Source organism: Stegostoma tigrinum, chromosome 19, assembly GCF_030684315.1.
Source record: "Stegostoma tigrinum isolate sSteTig4 chromosome 19, sSteTig4.hap1, whole genome shotgun sequence".
Lineage (NCBI taxonomy): Eukaryota > Metazoa > Chordata > Chondrichthyes > Orectolobiformes > Stegostomatidae > Stegostoma > Stegostoma tigrinum.
In genome coordinates, this window is record NC_081372.1 from 33,933,359 (window position 1) to 33,956,815 (window position 23,457).

Sequence of the window (23,457 nt, forward strand, 5' to 3'; positions counted from 1 at the left end):
ATACAGACAAAACAGAGCTTAGATTTTCTCAGCTTCTAATGACCTGCGCATTACTAACCAAACTCTTATGTTTGGAAGGTGAACGAGGTTAACATTTATACTGATGTCACTGTGCTTTTCTTGAGCTAAAATATATTTCTTCTTAAGAGAAAAACTGTATTTGCTTCTGACTCCAGTCAGGTCTCTTCCAAACTGCCTATTTTTTTTTCAGTCTCTTGGTTTTGTCAGTTTCTGGATTATCCTGAACCATATTTATCCAGCCGATCAAACAATCGCAATAAAAATTATCTTTTATTAAAACTCCAAAAGGGTCCCTGTTCTCTGACACATAATGGATTAGATCACTGCTTTGGAAGGACTACCTGATATGGTTATTTTTTAAAATCCCATTTGAAAAATAACCACCTTCATTTGCCACTATTTTAGAAATCCAAACTCTGAAAGTTCTATTTATTCATGCCTTTCATCATAACATTCATAAAACCACCACTAGTGTTTACTGTTCCATCATCAGCATTGAGTGTTTCCATAAGATGCAATGGCTCAGCTATATAAATCCTGCAGTCACAAGAACAGAATTAAGATTGGTGGTGTGTTTCAGCTTCTCACTCCCAAACTAAGTGCTATTAAAATTATAAAGCATAAATCTTGCATTAAAGCTTACCCTCTGGACAATCCCTTTAGAGAAGATAAATAATCACAGATGGATATTAAATTCTTTTACTTCATATTTTCTGCAGAATTGTTCATCAGTTACTAAATAAATTCACTTTTAAGGGATAACTGTTACTTAGTTAACTGTGGTAGTAAAGTTGAAGTCCAGCCGATGGCTATTTCAATGTTACATTTTATTCACTGAGTTGCATATTATTGCTAATGAGCATATTTACCTGGTCAGTGTCACAGCAAGAGGCATACTATAGGCCATTCAGCTCCTTAAGCCTGCTTTACCATTAAGGTAGATCATGAATAATATGCAATTTCACTTCATTTATCTGCCTTGGTATCATTTCCCTTAATACAGTTACCTGACAAAAATCTACAAATTTGAATTTTGAAAACTTTATTTAGTTTAGCTTCAACAGATTTTGGGGTGGACCAGGCCCAAATTCCAGACCTGTTTGTGAGAAATATTGCTTCCTGACATCACCTCTGAATGACTGGACTCTAGTTTTAAGGTTATCCTTCTTGCCTGAACTTCTCTGGAGGATACAGTTATTTTCTATTCAGCCCATAAGTGGCTTTAATTATTACAAATACTTTCATTAAATCCTGACACATTAGGGAATGAGTCTAATCCATCCAATTTGTCCTCATAATTCAGACTAATCCAATTTACATATTACTGTTCTCAGTTAGACCAATTAAAAAAATTAAAGGTTTGAAAATAGGTCATGCAATGAATCTGACATGATTTCATTGTTTCAAATCAATTCTAACAACAGCATTTCAAACTATTGATCAAGAAATAGTTGTTTCAGAATGGGAATATGTTAATAACTGTATCTTCAGTTTGTGGGGCAAACATAAAAGTTGCAAACGTGCAAGATGAAGATATCTTTGAACCTCAAACTTGATGAACACGAGGTAGAAGCAAAGCAAAAGATCATGAAAGCGGAGAGATAAAATAATTCTGCATTGAACATATATTCTAAATTCTGTCTCAATAAAATGATAATTCTTATTAAGTTTATTTGATGCAGTATGTTATGTCATAAGTGTGGTGATTTAAGGAGGCGAGCCAGTGATCCTCAAAGAATATGAGTTTCCTGATTGGGGTTGTTAATCTGGTCCAATCAGGGAGACCTGGCTGACATAAAAAAAGGAGTATCTCTCCTCATTTCAGGGAATGGCTCTGAGCAAGCATGTCAGAGTCCACGTACTGTGCACGAATAAATCAAGAGTGACTTGGTGACAGGATACCAGCCTCCTTGGAGTTATTTAAGGATGAAATCTCCATTTGTCAACCTGTCTTAAAAAAAAAACAGGAATATCAGACATCCTGTTCACTCAGAGCTGGCTCTGAGGAGGCTGAATCGGTGTCAAGGACTCTCTACATATAAATAAAGCGTGGCTTGGTTGCAGGATACCAGCCTCTGTGGAGTTATTTCAGTAACTTAGCAAATTCATTCTCATTCAAATAATACTTACTCCAATCCACCATGAAATGAAAAAGTTTATAACATTCAGTAATGCCTTTATTCACTATTCCTCCGAAACATGCAAATGTTTATTTATAGAAAAGGTAAAATGCTATGCTGTGCTCAACACAGCAGTAAGATCAAAATATTTTCATTGATTCACAGGTCCTTAAATAGAGTGTGAAATCATGGAATTTATTTTAATATTTTATCTAATAAGTTTCAGTATATTAAAAAATACAAATATGAATTTTAATGATCTAATTTACTTATAGGCAGAGCACAAAATTAACAATGAGGACCATTTTCATTTTTGAACATCATATTTATAATTATCCAGTGCTCCACTGCCGCTCACCAGTTTTAAAAGGCTGAACATTAAACTATTCCAGAAATTGTACAACTTCTTTCTAGGAGGATCAAGGGATATGGTGGGAGTGATCTTATGCTGGTGCAAGGAGGGTGAGTGAGTCTGTTTCGAAAATGGATTAGCAGCAAGCTGCTTGCTGTATGTTTTGTGGTCCTACTGCATCCAATTATGTCTACTCTTCTATGTCCTTTATAAAGGTTGCTGTTTTACCTTGAAATAAATGGTCCTTGGTCTTTACAAAAGATCTTTTTCAATACACGTTCAATACATTTTCATGCATACCTCATTCCCAATGCATACAAAAATAGTACATTTTATCAAAGGACTTGGTGAACGTCCTATTTGATATGACTGAGGAGTTTGTTGCAAATATAGATACAGTTAGAATTATGAAAATTGGCACCTTACTAACATGAACATATTTTTAATCAATCTATTCAGACGTATTATGGCATACAACTGGAATGGTGTACTTGAATGCAGGCTTTCTGGCCCAGAGGTAGGGACAATACCACTGCTCAACATAAGCCCTCATTAGTAACATGCCCGCCCAGATTTAGGATTGAACAAAATGTACAATCTTTGGCTTTTTTTTGAACAATTCATGTTTTTATTTTTTCCCTCTCTAACCTCACTAATCTCCGAGTTCTGGAACTTTATCAATAATAAATAATTGCCCCAGTATCCTTCGCTTAGCTACTCATTTATTTAAATAATTTTGTAATTAGACTTTGCTATGCTACATAACAACTGCTTTTAGGATGAATGTAGCTTCAGCAAGTCAAGAACCTGAACATCGTTCAAGGTAAAACACCTACTGAACAAGCACACAATCTTAAGTGTTCTCTCCCTCTACCACTGGCATAGAATGGCAGCTATCTGAATGATCTACAATGCACACTGCAGAAGGGTCTAGGCCCAAAATGTCAGCTTTCCTGCTCCTCTGATGCTGTTTGGCCTGCTGTGTTCATCCAGCTCTGCATCGTGTTATAGAAGCAATTCACCAAGCTTTCTTTAACAAGCCTTTGAAATTGCTGACCTTTACCATCTAAAAAGGACAAGGACAATATGGCAGCACCATTACTTCTAAGTTCACCTGCAAGTCACACACCACCCTTGGTTGGAACAAAGTCACAATTCTCATACCTAACACTGGTCAAAAACCTGGAACTCCTTTTTTTAAAAACCAGCACTGGGGCATACCTGCACCCTATGGACTGCAACAGGTGTTTACTTCCAATTCCTCAAAAAGAAGTAGGAATGGACAATAAATGCTGGTTGTGTCAAATACGCATATTTCCCAAGAATACATGTTTAAAGAGTGTGCAGTTCTATAACCCCATCCCTCCTGATTTCCAGGCTATGCACTCTAACTTCATTCTTTAAGTCATTAATTCAGCAAAGTGATAGGTGTCCTCGACAGTGCTAAAAAGTGGCACTTAGTGAGAACCTGCTCTCTGACATTCGGCTTGGTTTCTGCCAGCACCTGACTCCATTAAAGCCTTGCACCAAACACAGACAAAAGGGCTGAATTCAAGGGGTGAGGTAGCAGCAACTTCTGTTTACATCAAGGCAGCATTTGAGGCAGCCTAGGAGCTCTAACTAAACTGAAGTCAATAGATATGAAGGGAAAAATTTTGTTGTGTTAGGGATAATACTTAGTACAAAAGGAAGACGTTCATGATTGTGGGAGGTCAATCATTTCATTCCCGATGCGTACATACAAGAGTTGCTCAGGGTAGTGTCCTAGAGCCAAATTCTTCAGCTAAATGGACACAGATTCCCTTGTAAACAATGGTGCAAATTATTGTCTGAATTTAAGAAGAAATAGAAGCAAACACTAGTTTGTGACTTTTCTCTGAAAAGCCTCATTAGGACAAATTTTGAATGGCAAGTCTGCCCAGTTAATTTCTACAAAACTGATCACTGTGCTAGCTAGATGGATAAAATACTGGCTAGGACACAGGAGACAGAGAGTAGTAGTGGAAGGGGGTCTCTCACATTGGAGATCTGTGACCAGTGGTGTTCCACAGGGATCTGTGCTGGGGCCACTGTTGCTTGTGATATACATACGTGATTTGGAGGAAGGTATGGGTGGTCTGATCAGCAAGTTTGCAGATGACACGAAGATTGGTGGGAGGAGCAGATAGTGAAGGGGACTGTCAGAGATTACAGCAGAATATAGATAGATTGCAGAATGGGCAGATAAATGGCAGATGGAGTTCAATCCAGGCAAATGTGAGGTGATGCATTTTTGAAGATCTAATTCATGAGCAAACGATACAGTAAATGGAAAAGTCTTGGGGAAAATTGATGTTCAGAGAGATCTGGGTGTTCAGGTCCATTGTTCCCTGAAGGTGGCAACGCAGGTCAATGGAGTGGTCAAGAAGGCATATGGCATGCTTTTCTTCATCAGACAGGGTATTGAGTACAAGAGTTGGCAGGTCATGTTACAGTTGTATAAGACTTTGGTTTGGCCACATTTAGAATACTGTGCACAGTTCTGGTCGCCACATTACCAAAAGGATGTGGATGCTTTGGAGAGGGTGCAGAGGAGGTTCACAAGGATGTTGCCTGGTATGGAGGGCGCTAGCTATGAAGAAAGGTTGAGTAGATTAGGATTATTTTCATTAGAAAGACAGAGATTGAGGGGGGAACCTGATTGATGTCTACAAAATCACGAGGGATACAGACAAGGCGGATAGAAGAAGCTTCCCCCCCCCCCACCCCGCCGAGAGTGGGGGACTCAATTACTAGGGGTCATGAATTCAAAGTGAGAGGAGGAAAGTTTAAGGGAGATATGCGTGGAAAGTTCTTTACACAGAGGGTGGTAGGTGCCTGGAACACGTTGCCAGCGGAGGTGGCAGACGCACACACAATACTGTCTTTTAAGATGTATCTGGACAGGCACATGGATGGGCAGGGAGCAAAGGGATACAGGCCCTTAGAAAATAGATGACAGGTTTAGACAGAGGATCTCGATCGGCACAGGCTTGGAGGGCCAAAGGGCCTGTCGCTGTGCTGTAATTTTCTTTGTTCTAGGTTACAAGGACCTTTAAATACCTGAACTAAAACATTACAAACTTAACACAGAAATAGAAACTGCTGGAAGCACCCGGGAGTCTGGCAACATTAATGGCCAGAGAAAGAGAGGTAACTTTTCAAGTCAGTGACCTTTCATCAGAACTGATCTGCTGAAGAAACAGTTCTGACGACAGATCAGTAACATGAAACTGTTCACAAATGGTGGTAGATTTGTTCAATAGTTCCAGAACTTCTTGGTTTCATTAAAGATTACTCATATCAACTGCTGCAAAACAAAATTTACCACATTTTCTTTAACAGACCTGTGGTTAAACTGCCATCTAATTGTGTTTTACTGGAAGTTATTGTGTCTTTTGCTGGATTAGAAGCAGCCAACATTTTTCATGCTGTCTTAGTGTAGCACAACATAAGGATATAATTTATGTGAAATACAGGTCAAACACAAAGTTGTGTAATGACTCCCAGAACATTTTGACATTTCTCAACATATTGTTTTCTGCAGTTTTTTTTGAGGAGGTGACTAGATGTGTAGATGTGAATAGAGCAGTTGATGTAGTCTACATGGCATTCAGAAAGGCTTTTGATAAGGTTTTACATGGGGAACAGGTCAAGTTTATGCGATCCAGAGCAATTTAGCAATTTGTATCAAAAATTTGCTTAGCTAGTTAAAGGCTGTTTGGTGCCTGGAAGCCTGTGTCCAAAGGTTTACTGCAGGATCTAGTGCTGGGTCCCTTGCTGTCTGTAATGTGCATGAGCAATCTAGACAGTTAGAACAGTAGTTTCACAGATGACAGAAGTTGCTTGTGTGGTAAATAGCAAGGAGGCACATCTTGGACTATAGGACAATATAGATAGGCTGATCAGATGGGCAGAACACTGTTTTAACCTGGATAAATCTGATGGGAGATTTTATGGCAGGATTAACAAGGCAGGGGAGTAGACAATGAATGGTAGGGCCAAAGGAAGTACTGCGGATCAGATGGCTCTCAGTCTGTACGTATAGATCCTTGAAGGCAACAGAATAAGTGGATTGAGTGGTTACGAAGGCATACGGAGTACTTGCCTTTATTAGTTAAAGCATTGAAGAGTATGGAGATTATGACGGAGCTGTACAAAACACTTGTTAGGCCACTGCTGGATTACTGCGTGCAGTTCTGACAGCCACACTACAATGAAGGTATAACTGATCTGAAGAGCATTTTGGGGAGATTCATCAGGGTCTTCACTGGTCAGGAGCCAATCAGCTGCAAAGAGAGGTCAGACTGAGATTAAAAAGAGAGACAGACTGGGGGTTGTTTCCCTCAGAGCAAAAGGAGACTGAGGGGAGGCCTGATTGAAATCTAAAGAGGCACAGGTTGTGTAGAAAGGAGGGAATGTTTCTCCTTAGTTGGCAGGGAGGGATTCATTAACCAGGGACATAGATTTAAGGTAAGGGATAGGAGGTTTAGCAGCAATTTAAAGGGAAACATTTTTACCCAATGGTTGGCACAAGGGTATCTGGAAATCACAACCCAAAAGGGTAGTGGAGGCAGGAACCATTACAACATTTAAGAAGTTGTTAGATGGATACTTCGCAATCCATAGCATACAAGGTTATGGGTCAAGAACTGCAAAATGGGATTTGAGTAGATAGATGCTCGATGACCAGAGACACAAAGTAATACTCTATTATTATACGTCCATTTATAGATTAAAGTTCTGGTAAAGTATTTGGAATTGACCAGCTTTGAAACTTAATGGATCTAAGATTTTTTTAAAAATGGGAAACTACTGAAAATATCAGGCACAAACTGCCTTTTAAAAGATCAAGTGAAATGTTTTTACAAGGATGGGGGGGGGGGGGGAAGAAAACACAAGACAATGTCTGAATTTAGTAGAATGCCTTTTATGACCTATGGGCACACTAAAATCCATTTTACAGTCAATTAAATGTCCTTTTAAGTGAGAGTTGCATTGGTCCTAACGGACCATAGGGCTGCTCTCATTAGAGAGTGATAACTAGTGGTGGTTTAACCTGAGGGTCACCATGACTTAGACAAGTGGAGAGATTGAGAAGGAGCCTCCTTCATCATAACCTCAGTTGGTACAAGAATTGAACCAATGTGGTTGGCATCACTCTGCATCAAAAACCAGTAGTCCAGCCAACAGCTAACTGACCCCTTTCTGCTCTAGTATGAAGAGTAGGGCAGCCAGTGTTGACACAGTAGCATCCCATATACTGCAAAGTGAAGATAATCAAAAGAGATGGTGACACTTATTAGCAAAAGAATTGTCAGGACACACTGGCTGAAAGCACATTGGAAGGAACTAGGACTGCACATTCTGGTATCAGTCAATATAGTGTGGAACTAGAGGAAACACAGCAGGTCAGGCAACAGAGATATGGAGGAGATTGCCAGTGGGTTGCAGTAGGAGACAGATCCACTGAGGTTTTTGCCAGAGGGAGAGGGATAACTTCTTCAAGGTAGGCATCCCTGGAAGCAGCTTCGCAGTCAGGCTATAAGTCACTTGGAGAAAGTAAAAACTGCAGATGCTGAAGTCAGAAATCAAGTGTGGAGCTGGAGGAACACAGCAGGTCTGGGATCAAATTCTGAAGAAGGGTCCTGACCCGAAACGTCGACTTTCCTGCTCCTCTGATGCTGTCTGACCTGGTGTGTTGTTCCAGGTCCACCCTGTGTTGGCACATTAGAAGGAATCAACTTTGGTTCAGTGTTTCATTGAAAGACTGTACTTCCAACAATGCAGCTCTCCCCCAGTAGTATGCAGTACTTAAATGCCAGACCGCATTATGTGTACGAATACCCTAGATTTCATTACTGTTCGATGAAGAACTAGCCATTTAGATCAACTTTAGTTGAGTGGGCAGACACCTGAGGGAAATATTTTGTCTGTGTACTGGATACAGTGAAACTCCAAATGCATTTCTAAAGAAGGCGTCCTTCGGTCGCGATACACCCATCACACGGAAGCAATCGGCTTGATTTCGAGTAGTCGGGATGGTCGTTCCCGCAGTTAAATAGCCTCATTGTCCCTCCAAAAAAAAAAGCCTTCCATACTCACTCTCCCAGAAAATAGCCCTCCATACTCTGTCCATAAATTACCTCCTACACAGAAAGAATATGATTTGAGTATGAAACCAAAGGGCCTCTGAATACTTCCTATCCGCCTTCCGCAAGATATTACTCGTAGTAGAGAAGTGATAAGGAAAAGAAAAATACAAATTCAGCATAAAATTAAACACTTATACAGTGTAAAAGTTTTATTTTAAATTGTTGACTTACCTTACGTATTGGAATTGAGAGATATTAAACATGGGCGGGGGGGGACCTTGTGCACGTAACTTACCTGCAAAAGACTCCTTTTATTCCTTCAGTCTGCGGGGATCTGTGATCGTGGAGCTGATTGTACAACTTCAGCCGAAGGACCTCTATGCTAAAATCTGAAACTGCAAGCTCCAGATTGCCTCACCCTCACCAGCCACTTCTCAACTGTCACCTTGTCTGGACTGGTTTCATTTGCACTCGTCTGACAAAGAACTCATTTCCTGTAATTCTGTGGGCGGGGCAGCAATCTAATACAACATTAACTCTTTCAAGTTCGCATACTTACAGCCCTCAATGTTTGATTGTGCAGTGTTCAAACAATAGCAAGATAGTCACACTGGAACCTTACTCGTTTCCCAATTGCGCCTTGTATTCCTAAAGAGAGAGCAAATTCATTGTCAGTGGCACGTTGGGATCCAGGAACACTGCTTCCCCAGGGTGAGGAGCTCAAAAGCCTAGCCTTTAGTTTCTCATCCGCTACTTCTTTCTTTTTCTGGTTTTCTTTCAATCACTTCATTCACCAGAGCTTTTACCAGGCTGATCTCCTTTGCGCATCGAATAAACGTTTGATGCAATCCTTCCTGCCACTTCTATCCATACAGCCCTCCGCCGTGAAATTTCAAATTGGGGAGGTAGTTCTATGAAAAAAATATTTTTCTAAATAATCCGATTTCTCCTGTAAGATTTTATTTGGACAACAGCGCAGGTAGAGCTTTTTAAACATATACATACATACTACCCATTTTTTGTTGGGTTTTCATGCCAAGGTGCTGACGAGAACAACGCATTCCTAAATCCAGGGTCCGCTCCCCTAGAAAGAGTTGCCCATGTCAGATGTATCTTTAACTGGTGCCAGGCTGAAGAGAAGCTGATTTCTTAACGACCTCAGCTGCTCCATAGAAGCCAGGCACTCGTAGAGATAACCTCAGTAATTAGTATTGAGTGGGGTATTACCGCATTTGAAAAAGGCAACAAATTCGTTTAACAAGAAAAGATTGAGATTATTGAAATACGCCTCAGAAATACCATCTGAAGTCAGTGCGGTGAGGTCCTCTTCGATTATTTTAATGAATGTTTTGGCTGAAAGGTAATCCACAGAAGCAGCTTGTGGCACTACTTTCACAACAAGTGGGTGTGACCAAGCTGTTTCCGCAGAGACAACTCATCCCTTCTTCATCATGTAAGGGGCCGAAAAGGATGTGCTGGTAGCTGATGATCTAAATGCAAATTGTGAAATACTGAACAAACACGGCAACGCTCCAAAAGCCGAGCAGCTGTCACAGTGCACCTGAATATTCGGCACCCAAATAGAACCCAGAAGCAAAGCAATGTCAGTGCTCTCCCAGGCTGTCGCTTTGTAGGGTCGACCATTAATTCTTAAATTAGAACTGAGGATGGATACGTTAGGCCGTGGGAAAACAATTCAATACTTGGTGCGTTACTTCCGAATGTTCATTATTACAGAGCAGTAAACTGCATTTACACAGCACTACTGCTATCAGAGATATGAAGAACCTGACCATTATTATATCCGAGGCAACAGTTTTTATTGTTGGGCCCAACTGCTCACCTCCATGGCCATGTCCCCGGTAAAACACTTTTCCTCAGCCTTTGTTTCCTCAATTCCAAACGACACCGTTCAGCGAATCTGATAGAATTTTAATCATTCATCAAGAATTTTCCAGAGTACATCAAGTACCACGAGCTGTTACACGTTGCAAAATTGACCACTGCTCTAGGATAACCGTGGAAAGCAAAGATATTCACTAGGTCAGTTTTTCCTCTCTCAGCTTGTTGGCTGGACAGCTGCTCTCTGATGCAGAGTAATACCAACAAAGTGGATTCAATTCCCACACTAGCCATGGTTACCATGAAGGGTTCTCATTCTCAACCTCTCCCTTGCCTGAGGCATGGTGACCTTCAGGTTAAACCACCACTAGTCATTTCTGTCTAATGAGAGAGCAGTCTGGGAACATTATGGCAACTTTTCCTTTTAGCATACCTATTTCATGTCAATGGGGTGTGAAACAATTATGTAATCAAGCATTGCAACAGATCCAAAAAATGTGCAAAGAAAAAGATACATCAGAAAGCCTTATAGCATAAATGTCTGAAAATTACTGGGAATGATAATTATTATATGAATACTTAATGTTATATTAGTGAAAAGTTTAACATTCTTTGAACAAATACATAATGTTTTAACCAAAATAGTAGAGAAATTTGATCTAAACCAGTAACTTTTATGTACAGTAATAACAGCTTAATATAATGAGTAAACTCTCAAAGAGTTAATAAGAGACCATGTACAGAATGATATTTCCAAACAGAATGTAAACAATGCTGTGCTGTAGGGCAAGAGTAAAGCAGCTTGATTCACCAACCTATTCATCGGAAACATGATCTCAGTACCATTTGTTTTTTTTATTTCATTCAAGGTTTTAATGACTATGCAAACACATCCAAGCAATGCAAATTGGGAGAATTACATTCTTTGTGTCCTTCTGTGCAAAGAAAATCTTCCTGGGAAGAGCCTGTTTGAATAAAGCAAACCTAGCTGAAAAATGTATAAACATTGCAGGGCCTTGATGTCGATTTGCGGCGGCATGCTGTCTTTACCAACTATGAACAGGCTGGTACATGAAGTTTGTACACCAAAATGACACAGCTGTTAAATAACTCCTAACCACTGATTAAAAAGATACTGAAAAAAAATTCTCCCTAAAGTTTTATCATGCAGAACCTTCTGCTCCTTCTGGTACATAGCTTGAAGGTGGGGAGGCATCTTTATTAGCCTGGATGGTGGTTTGCCTAAATCCTGGTAAATTTCTGCCTCCTCCAGAATTTCAGGAAGGTCCATGTTTGATATTTCCACCTGCCGCCAATTAAGGACCTGATGTCGCCAGCTAACCTACATTCTATGATAATAAAATGTGAGGCTGGATGAACACAGCAGGCCAAGCAGCATCTCAGGAGCACAAAAGCTGACGTTTCGGGCCTAGACCCTTCATCAGAGAGGGGGATGGGGGGAGGGAACTGGAATAAATAGGGAGAGAGGAGGAGGCGGACCGAAGATGGAGAGTAAAGAAGATAGGTGGAGAGGGTGTAGGTGGGGAGGTAGGGAGGGGATAGGTCAGTCCAGGGAAGACGGACAGGTCAAGGAGGTGGGATGAGGTTAGTAGGTAGCTGGGGGTGCGGCTTGGGGTGGGAGGAAGGGATGGGTGAGAGGAAGAACCGGTTAGGGAGGCAGAGACAGGTTGGACTGGTTTTGGGATGCAGTGAGTGGAGGGGAAGAGCTGGGCTGGTTGTGTGGTGCAGTTGGGGGAGGGGACGAACTGGGCTGGTTTAGGGATGCGGTGGGGGAAGGGGAGATTTTGAAGCTGGTGAAGTCCACATTGATACCATATGGCTGCAGGGTTCCCAGGCGGAATATGAGTTGCTGTTCCTGCAACCTTCGGGTGGCATCATTGTGGCAGTGCAGGAGGCCCATGATGGACATGTCATCAAGAGAATGGGAGGGGGAGTGGAAATGGTTTGCGACTGGGAGGTGCAGTTGTTTGTTGCGAACTGAGCGGAGGTGTTCTGCAAAGCGGTCTCCATCATGGGCCTCCTGCACTGCCACAATGATGCCACCCGAAGGTTGCAGGAACAGCAACTCATATTCCGCCTGGGAACCCTGCAGCCATATGGTATCAATGTGGACTTCACCAGTTTCAAAATCTCCCCTTCCCCCACTGCATCCCTAAACCAGCCCAGTTCATCCCCTCCCCCCACTGCACCACACAACCAGCCCAGCTCTTCCCCCCCACCCACTGCATCCCAAAACCAGTCCAACCTGTCTCTGCCTCCCTAACCGGTTCTTCCTCTCACCCATCCCTTCCTCCCACCCCAAGCCGCACCCCCAGCTACCTACTAACCTCATCCCACCTCCTTGACCTGTCCGTCTTCCCTGGACTGACCTATCCCCTCCCTACCTCCCCACCTACACCCTCTCCACCTATCTTCTTTACTCTCCATCTTCGGTCCGCCTCCCCCTCTCTCCCTATTTATTCCAGTTCCCTCCCCCCATCCCCCTCTCTGATGAAGGGTCTAGGCCCGAAACGTCAGCTTTTGTGCTCCTGAGATGCTGCTTGGCCTGCTGTGTTCATCCAGCCTCACATTTTATTATCTTGGAATCTCCAGCATCTGCAGTTCCCATTATCTCTGATACTATTTTAACCTACTTTCTATATTGTGATCCTCTATGATCTTTGAACTCCAACTGGGCATACATTCGCTACCCACGTTGCCTCCTCAATGGTGCTGTTGAGTGCAAGAGCTGGTGGCTTCTGATTGGTCAGCAGCTTTTGCTAGGCAGGACATTCACCCCTGGGAGCCTGATATTCCAGGCAAGGCCTGTCAGGAGCATTATCGCTGCTTGATTGGCTTCTCCTGGCAGCCAAGGCCACTGATGCCTGAAGAAAATTTCACCGATTCTTTCAATCCTCACTCAGTTTCTGCAATGCACAACTCCTCATTCTTAGAAACTTCAACCTGTATTTGAACTTCTTTTACCCCATTTCATGCTCTTCACCTTTATCTTACCCTTCATATTAATGTCTCTACCTGTATACACAGCTGTATTCTGGATCACATCATTATCAGTCTAATTTTCAGATCTTGATCACTGCCTCACCTTTAATCTTACACAGACCCTTCTGTCAATGGCCTGCTCCCAACCTGAGCAAAAGGAAGAAAATTAACTAGCTCACTATTGCTATGTTCTCTACAAGATCTTCTGCATATCTGGCTAATTCTGTAATACTACTTTACAGTATGGTTTTGACATCCACATTCCATTTGATCCAGAGTTTTTCTGCCCATTAGGCATACCATGTACCATTGCAGTAAATCTGTGACTCAGAGTATGGTGTACACACTGTTCCACAAGCTCCATCTCTTGATCTTGCTTGATCATGTCAATAATTACTAACACTTCATTTATGTAGCCGAATCCTCCTTTTATAAAGTGGAGTCATTATGTGAGGCAAGATCAATGTCAAATTCTCTTGTCTGTCACCACTGTCTTGTTTCAGAAAATCTGTGTCTTTAACCCCAATTTGAAGAGTTCATGGATTTCTGTCTCTAAAATGTGATACTTTGATTGTCTAGTGTTATTTCTTCGCTCTCTAAAATTACCTGACACGCTTCTGCTAAGTCAGTCCCATTCCCCTCTCTTCGTGCTTTTTTCCACTTTGCTAATTGCAAAGTCCACTAGCTGTTTCCTTTGTTATCCTTTCACTTCAACTCCTGGCCAAAAAACTCCTTCCAGTTTTGCCCCAGATTTGACAACATTGCCAATTTCTGGATTATTACAATTGTTACAAAATTATCATCACTATTTCCTGAAAGAATCTTAACTTAGCCTGCTATGACCTTCAAAACTAATGCTCATGTCCAGTCTGCCCGTCACTCCATGATCTTTGAACAATTTATTCCATCAGAATTTCCCGTTCAACTCTTCCAACACTTTTAATTTTTCCATTTTCTATTTGTCTTATAACAAGCATTAGAGCAATCAAAAACATCTTGGTGACAACCATAGTTAAAGGCTTCTCCTTGTCTTCCATGATCAGTAATTGTAATCACCGCCTCTTTCTCATTGTCACCTCCCTGACATTGTCTTCTTTTGAATACATTTGTATCTTTGCCAATACAACCACCACATCATCTCCAAAGGACTTTCCTCCTGAGCCCACAGATGAAAATGTAAAAGATGAATGGCAACAAGCAGGCATCAAATTTATGTAGCTGTTGAACAGCACACAACATCAAAATTTCCCTGATATTTTGAAATGTTTTGTTTAACGTTTTGCTTGTGGCAGGGGAAGTGTAAATATATAGCTTAGTGTTTAAAATTTGAGTGCGCATCACAAGTATTTAAAAAAAAACAATAATTGTAAGATTTACAAGGGAATCTCGCGTTAGAGCTTACAGAGGTTTATAACACAGAAGAAGACTAATACATCTCACCTGGGAAGTTAGTGACTAAAATTAAAGTGCCTGGGATTAGGAGTGCTGCTCGTGTAGCATAAGAGTTGGCTAACGCAGAAAGTCATAAAATATGGGTCCTTATCAGGCTGACAGGCAAGGATCAATGTTTGGGTCCTAGCTGTTCAGGATTTATATTAATGATTTGGTTGTAGAGGCCAATTGTTATTTTTCCCAGTGTGCATAAGTTACAAAACTTGATGAGAATGTGAGTTATGAAGACGATTCGAAGAGACTTCAGGGAGATTTGGACAGAAAGTAAAAGAAGTATAAGGTTATCCGCTTTGATAGGATCAATGATAGTGAAGACTATTTCTTTAATGGCGAGAGATTAGAAAGTGTTGATATCCACAGAGACCTAGGTGTCCTAGTTCATATGTCACTGAAAGCTAGCATGCAGATTTAGAAAGCAAATGGTTTGTTAGCCTTTACCATAAAGTCACTTGAGTATAATGTATCTGCTGCCCTTGATCTGCTAGAAGAAAATGTTTGTGGGTTCAGAAGGAGTTGTCTCATGTGAATTTCTGTGATGCATCTTTAGATGGAACACACTGCTAGTGTGAAAGGAATGGATATTTGTGTACATGGAACCAACAAGTGAGCTGCCTTGTCCTGGATGGTATCAAGATTTTTGAGTACTATTACAAATGCACCCATCCAGGCATGTGGACTTGAACCTTGTATATGGTGGACAGACTTTAGGGAGTCAGGAAGCAAATTGCTTGCTGCTGTATTCCTAGCCTCTGGCCTGCACTTTTAGCCATTGTATTTATATGGCTAGGCCAGTTTAGTTCCGAGTCAGTGGTATTGGAGGATTCAGTGATGGTAATGCTACTGAATGTCAATGGACAATGGTTAGATTTCCTCTTTGTTGGAGATGGTCTTTGCCCGGCATTCGTTAATTGCTCATTTTCAACTCAAGCTCAGATATTGGCCAGGTCTTGCTGCATTTAAACATGGGCGGCTTCAGTATCTAAAGAGTCATAAAAGGCGCTGAACATTGTGTAATCATAGGTGAACATCCCCACTTCTGATCTTATGATTGAGGGAAGGTCATTGACGAAGCAGCTGGAGATCGTTGGGCCAAGGACACTACTCTAAGGGATTTTGGCAGAGATGTTCTGGATCCGAGATGGCTGACCTCCAACAACCTCCCCCCAATCATCTTCATTTGTGCGAAGTATGACACCAACCAGTGGAGAGGTTTCCCCCAGATTCTCATTGATGCCCATTTTTCTCAGTTATTTGATGCCACACGCTGTTCAATATGGCCTTGATATCAACTACTGTTACTCTCACCTCACGTCTGCAATAGCTCATTTGTCCATGTTTGAACCAAGGCTGTAATGATGTCAGGAGGTGAGACGCTATGGCGGAATCCAAACTGGATCACTGAGCAGGTTATTGCTGAGCAAGTGCAGTTTGATAGTACAATCGATGACACCTTCCATCACTTTACTGATGATTGAGAGTGGATTGATGAGGCAATAATTGGCCAATTTTGATTTTTCTTGCTTTTGGTGTACAGGAGATAGTTGGGCAAATTTTTTAATTGTCAATTAGACAACAATTTTGTAGTTGTACCGCAAGAACTTGGCTAGGGATACAGTTAGTTCAGGAACACATCTTCAGTACTATTGGCAGAATGGTTTCAGGGAATATAGCTTTTGGATATTAGCTAGTCAAGTTGGTTAGTTGGTTCAGTCAGCTGAAATAAAAACAGGAAGTGCTGGATAAACTTCGCAGATCTAGCAAAATTTTGTTTGAGACACTCAGTTAATGCTTTGAGTCCAATACGACTCATCATGAGGGACTCAAAACGCTAACTTTGCTTCTCTCTCCATTGATGCTGCTGGACATGCTGACCTTCTCCAGCAACTTTTGTTTTCATTTCCAACCTCTAAATCTGTAATATTTTGCTCATATTTCAGTTGGCTGGCTGGATGGTTGGGGGGGCAGTGTGTAGAGTTTGCAATGCAGAGTGATGCCAACAACATGGATTAATTTCTGGGGCTCTGATCACCAAGAAAGCCCTGCCATCTCCACCCTGCTCCACTTCTGAGGTCTGGTTACCCTCAACTAAGCTCACCACAGTCATTTCTCTTGAACAATTAAGCAGTCTCCAGAACACTGGGGACTTTCATTTCATTAACTTACACTCACTGTTTCACAACACAATTTTCATAATATCGTTGATACAAAGTTCATAACAGTTCCAGTTAATAACTTAGCTTTGAAAAAAAAAGGTTTTATGATTGAAATAGGCTTTGTTCACTTATTGGCCATAGACAGAATTTATGAAACTAAAACATTCCTATCATCAGTTTCTCTCACATCTGGTGTTTGGATTACTGGAAATGACTGAACAGGATTGAATCATTCAGCCAATGTTATTACAACATAAAGGCAAAGGGATGCCAGTTCCTTCAGTGGTACTCTCAAACTCTTGCCTGTAAATTCAAGGCTAATGAACTTTAACATTAATTTTAATAATAATTGAAAAAAGAAACTAACGTTGCATGCACAAAGTTGACATTACTCCAAACAACATACATCACATTGAACCCATATCAGAGGATGATGCATGTCCATTCCTGCATTGCAAATGAATCACTTTGTCATTTTTGTCTTCCTGAAATCTAATACCAGCACAGATATTTATGTAATCTGCACACATTACCTGACAAATATTTTGGCCATTCTTCATATGCAGTTGTTTTCATTATATTCTGTCAATTAGAAGATAACCAGTTCATTATCGTATGGGGATAGTATACTGTTCTGCAGCTCATAATGAGGCATTTTATCAGAAAGTGAATATAAGTATTCTAAACTGTCTTCACCAACAATCTTGTAACCAGGTTTAGTAAGTCATGGCCTTTGTGGAAGTCAAGAATGCAAAGCCACTAACACCCCTTGTTTAAAATATGCTTTTCCAAAACAAATTGTGGAGTTTATGGCAGACATTATCCATCCAGAAAAGAAGTGAACTTTCACAAATGTTAGTCTGGGCAGGTCTGCAATGCTCTGTTTGGTATCTATTTTTGCACAGCATATTTTCATGGCCTGTTGTTATCTGGTTAATAATTGTAAAATCCTTACATTACCTCTTTGGTCTTGCACTGTATCATTTTGGTTATAAACATCAACATTTTATTAACTATAAAAATTGGTTTGCCAAGTTCTTGTGCCTGACTTCACTAAATTAATTCCATTAATCATATAGTAATAGGAATAACAGATTTCATTTTTATAATTGCAAGTACAATAGTGTTGTATGCAAAACCAAGCTTAAAGCATTACTTTAGTTTTCATAAGAGTAATGAAAGGGAGTGGTTTAACTCTTAACTAGTTTCAGCAAGAAAGTAATTTGTGTCATAGAATTAAGTGTTTTCAAGCTGGATCCACTATGTTTTAATATCATTTTATCTGTGATAAATTTTGAAAACCATTCTTAACACACATTGTCTTGTGCCATTAATTTTCCATTTTGAAAAGATAACTCGATGCCCAAGTACAATCACAGCATGTGCTAACATATGTTATGTCATATGCCTCATGAAAATTTAAACAGCTTTATTGCATTCGGCATGTAACCGTCTCTGAAAGAGAACCCTCTCTGTCTGTCAGCTGATATGCCATAGGCTTGCTCATTGGGTTGGAGGTCAAGATTTAGGTTGTGCATTGCATGACCATTGACTGCTGATGCCCTGGCAGATGGAGATTTACGGATGTCATTGTAATTATAAACTAGAGAGTTACCTTTTGTCTGTTGACAGCTGCAGTTTAATACATGTTGATAATGGTACTCTCAAACTCAGTCTGTATTCTGGCTCGTGTCTGGCTTATTTCCAGACTGCCAGCTGCCATGAAGGCTCTCTCCAAAAAGCTGCAATATGTTTAGCAATGCAGAATTTTAGAGCTGAGACAGACCAGACACTCTAGCCTTTGGGTCACAGCACACGTGCCAGACCTTTTGTTTGTACATGGCTTGATTTGCAAAGGTTCATGCCCATTGAGACTATTCATGTGTCTGCCTTTTCACTAGAGAAGTCCGTTTTATAATGGGATTGCGCATTACTCATAATGCTGAACTGACGTAGACTAGTCTCACCATTTTCTACAATAACTGATTAATTACTACACCATTTAAATTTTAAGCATCTGATAGGAGCACTTTAGCTTATTATAGTAATGAGTTAGAAAGATTTCTTTTTGGTAAATTCAAATCAATATATTTTGCATGTTTGGTGCTTAATTAATCTATATATTTAAGCAGATAAACTATAAAATAATAATAAAGCCAAGAAATACACTTTCATACGGAACAACCACTGAAAGTATTAAATCATTATTTTTACATGAGCACCTTTAAAAAATAATTTTAAAAGCTGTCAAATTTAGGACTTGCATGCTCTCTTTTGCCTGACTTATTCACTGTATGAGTTTACCGTTTGGCTCTCATGGCCATAATTGTTGATCCTGATCCTGTCCTCACTTTAAAAACACATAACTTCTGTGTGGGAAATTTCTGGCTGTATGAGTAAATACGAAACCAGGTAATACATTTACCCATTAAATAATCAAACAGTCTTGTATATTTGCTTAAATCAAGTTGAAACATGCATGTCCCTAAAGTTTGAGATGTATTATATAAATTATAATTTTTTTTTGATGGTGAGTAGATAATGTTCCTGAAAAGCAATTATAGAAATTCAGATTGAAGATTTATGTTTTTGATGTTGCATAAATAAACAAGGCAATCTAAAGTGAGAATTCAACCAACACTGTAATGTTTTTCTGATAATGTTATTAAATCAATTTTGCAAATTCAAAAGGAACTAGCCACTTTATTTTATCAATACAAATATGATTACTGCTATCAGTAGAGTTTTGCAGCTTTTATTTTGCAGTTTGGTATTTGGTATTTTGTAGATGGGCCCATGTTATGTCACAGTAGCCTTTTTCCGTCTTGTACAGAATGATCATTCTACATCTTAGCCAGTTAGTTGGTGTTCTTTTAAACCTTCTGCAGTTATTGCCTCTCAGTTATTTATAGGATTTATGCTTAATTTTGGCTAGTTCAGGTTTTTAATTACATTTGCACAACCTTTGAAGGCTGTGTCATTTCAATCCAACAGCAATGCAATAAAATCTAGACCACCTAAAAAAATTAATTGATATCACAGTAATTAAATCAAGTTAGAGTTCACATTCATTTTGCAGGCTTGCCTTTAAATAGACCCCTAAACAATCTAATTATATCAGTAAAAATGCTTTAGGGATATTCACTTATCAATTCTACCCCAGAGTGCCTAAGTTTCAGGGACAGCTTGTTATCATGAATATAGATTTTAAAAATATACTTACCTTAATGGAAAGCAGTGAGAATTAGGACACAGATTGCTGCTATTCACCCACACCCACCCATCATGGCAGTTCTGACCTTGATTGCTATCAATCTCCTAACCCTACCACTGAACATTGTCCTCCCAATGGCAGCCAGCTAGCCTCAAGCATCATAATTATCTGATACTTCTACCCCTACACCCATTCCTACTGCTCCCCAATCCATGTGGACTCCAAACGCCACATCCTGATTTTAAAATATTCCAGGACTGCTGTGATTAGATTAGATTAGATTCCCTACAGTGTGGAAACAGGCCCTTTGGCCCTACAAGTCCACACCGCCCCTTGAAGCATCCCACCCAGACCCACCCCCCTATAACCCACACACCCCTGAATGCTAAGGACAATTCAGCATGGCTGATCCACCTAGCCTGCACATCTTTGGACTGTGGAAGGAAACCGGAGCACCTGGAGAAAACCCATGCAGATATGGCGAGAACGTGCAGACTCCACACAAACAGTTGCCTGAGGTTGGATTTGAACCCGGGTCCCTGGCGCTGTGAGGCTGCAGTGCTAACCACTGAGGCACCGTGGCGCCCCACGGTGATGATAATGACTGTCTGATCACAGATCACTCAATAGCCCTCACACACTGATTTGAAGTGAGGGCTAAGGACCAATACTGAGAGAATCTTGGTCCTTATAATTCACACTTGGGATTTCTTCTTGGATTTCTTCCTCACTAAACAGCAGATTCATTGGGGAAAATAGATTTACTGTGAGTATTCCATTTTGAATGTACAAATATGAAACTGGAGACATCAATATTAAGAGTATTGCCTCTTGTAATGCATCTCATGTGTGGTTTGGATGAGGGTTGATACAATGAATTCCTATTGTGCTGCACATTACCAGTTACTGGAAACTATTAGTGGAAACTATAAGAAAGAAACAATGCATAAAACTCAACATTTTGTTTCTTCTAAAAGATATCACTTGCAATATTAGGAAATAAACCTTCTTTCCTGTCTGCTATCCTTTGGCTTCTAAAATCTCTTTATGCCCCTTCTTAAAAAGGAATCTGTAATTGGCAATGCAAAACCAGGTTTGATGTATTTTTTGTTCAATAAACTCTGTCAGGAAACTTACAAGCACTTTTGCTTTGTTACATCAAAACAGAAATCAAACTATTTCATCACATTATTCTTTTGAGAATTAGCATGGGGATCAAAACGTAGATGAAGTTACAGATGGAGGTACAAGGAAATGATCAAATGATGATGAGAGAAGCAACACTAGACATGTTATTTCAATAGCTACTGTATTGTTATTGGTTAGTACAGATGCAATTGTTTCAAGAGATATTCAAATATATTTGATTTTCACAAGCTTTAATACATTGCTTTTCCTACCTTTCCCTCCTTGCTTCAACTGAATGAAAATTTATGGATATACTTTAATTCAGTCATTGATGCCTAAAACATAGAATAGAAATCATGCAAAGTAAATTTTTCTTTAGAAAATTTTGGTTGGCCAGGTTTCTGGGATGTAGAGTTACAGATCGTACTGAACAAAATCACTCAATTGAAAATTTCACATCAGTGTAATAACATAAATGCAGATTTAAAACCAATCAATGTACCTGCACCATATTCATCTTTGAAGTGATCCACAATTGGTTTAGCTTGGAACATCTCTATATGTGTTTTGCTAAGTTTAGAAATTCACCAGCATTTTATTCAGCAAAAGGTTAAATGTATCCTTTGTTTTAGGACAACAGTAACAGCTGTGTTGATAATGAGGAGGGGCAGTTTCAAAGCTTCCTGATATTCCTCCGGCTTTGCAGTTGGCATGTGCCTTAATGATTAATGCAAATATAATGGAACAAAGGGCACTTTTTGCTTGCATGCTCATTATCACCCTTTGTAGTGCTGTCCCATATTTCAGTTTCTCTGAAACATGGTATTAGCCTTGCAGATTGCCTTTGCTGGCTTTTCTGTTTTTTAAAAATGTATATACATAGACATTTCACTGCCAAAAGAACTATCTTTAGATTTGCTCCCTAAATAAGATCACCAAATGCCATTTTTCTAACTTAATTGCATTTATATCCTTGTGGATTCTGCCCCTGGGTCTGTGAAGAAGGGTGGAGAGGGAAGTTACACATTTTGGCTGTAACTGCAAAGTTACCAGATTGGATTAGATCTGTCAGAGCAATATTGGAAGAGACATTGGACTGTCGAAATTTACAGATTAACATAATGTGAAAAGCATTTAGTTTGGTAATAACTTTGTACTCAATAATCTACAGTTAATGGCTTGGAAGGAATTACTTTTTCTCTTCACAATGGAATATATATTGGATTCAGCTTGCAGACAACGCATAAAATGTGAGTTGAATCGTCTTCTTTTGTCTTTTAAGCACTTGCATTAATTCACAGATTTAGGCTGTTTCTGGAAGATTAAGTACATTAAAATGCATTAAAAAAAGTGTTTGCTTAATACAAAAGTGCCAATCAAAAAATGACCACATATATCTAAATGCCCCTTTAACTTGAGTAAGCTGTATTTTGTGTACAAGTTGGCAGTTGACTTGGCTGTAAAGCAGTAATAACATTTCAAACCTTGATGTACAAATTAAGATTTGCAGGTCATGATAAATGGGACAAAACACTCGGCTGTCATGGCTTGGAATGGCATGCAATTAATACACAGGAGACCATGATGAAATTGTAGGCTTATGTTTGGTTATGCACCTGGAGAAATGGCCATAATGTCAGCAAGGGTATGCCTGACTTAAGGAGATCCAAGGTGGAAATTGAAAATGACATGATAAAAGCATTGGCTACCATACTGAATGAGATAAAGGTGATTGAATTGATCAAATATCTTCTGCAGATGACATATAAAGAAAGTGCTAAAGATAGCTGAAAAGTTCAGCATGCCCAAAACATAACCATATTTTCACCAAACTACCAGGTTTCAAGTGAGTCCAATTAAGATGGAGTCTGAGATCTTTTTGCTTCAAGTAATGTGCCATGGTAAGGTCATGATATCACCGATATGTCTCTTAAATGTAATACCATGTATTAATTGTGAGATATATCACAATAATCACTACATGGAAAATTAAGTTTGGAACAAACTGAGACCTGACTCAAAAAATTATAAGTGCGTACTAAATATTCATAGATACAAT

General features: G+C 39.8%; 1 protein-coding gene across 4 annotated transcripts in view; it reads right to left on the minus strand.

Annotated features, from left to right (window-relative positions):
- The window catches only part of LOC125461266 (protein FAM110B-like), an 80,481-nt gene that overhangs the window by 12,433 nt on the left and 44,591 nt on the right, over positions 1–23,457 (minus strand). Inside the window, exons 1-2 of one of the 4 annotated variants that reach the window (XR_007249453.2) lie at positions 9,906–9,999; positions 9,166–9,254 (exon numbers count right to left, since the gene is read on the minus strand). The exons of 1 other annotated variant lie outside the window; for it this stretch is intronic. The gene's annotated coding sequence lies outside the window, so the exon portion shown is untranslated. 2 more of the 4 variants (XR_009446931.1, XM_048549825.2) reach the window with 2 other exon arrangements.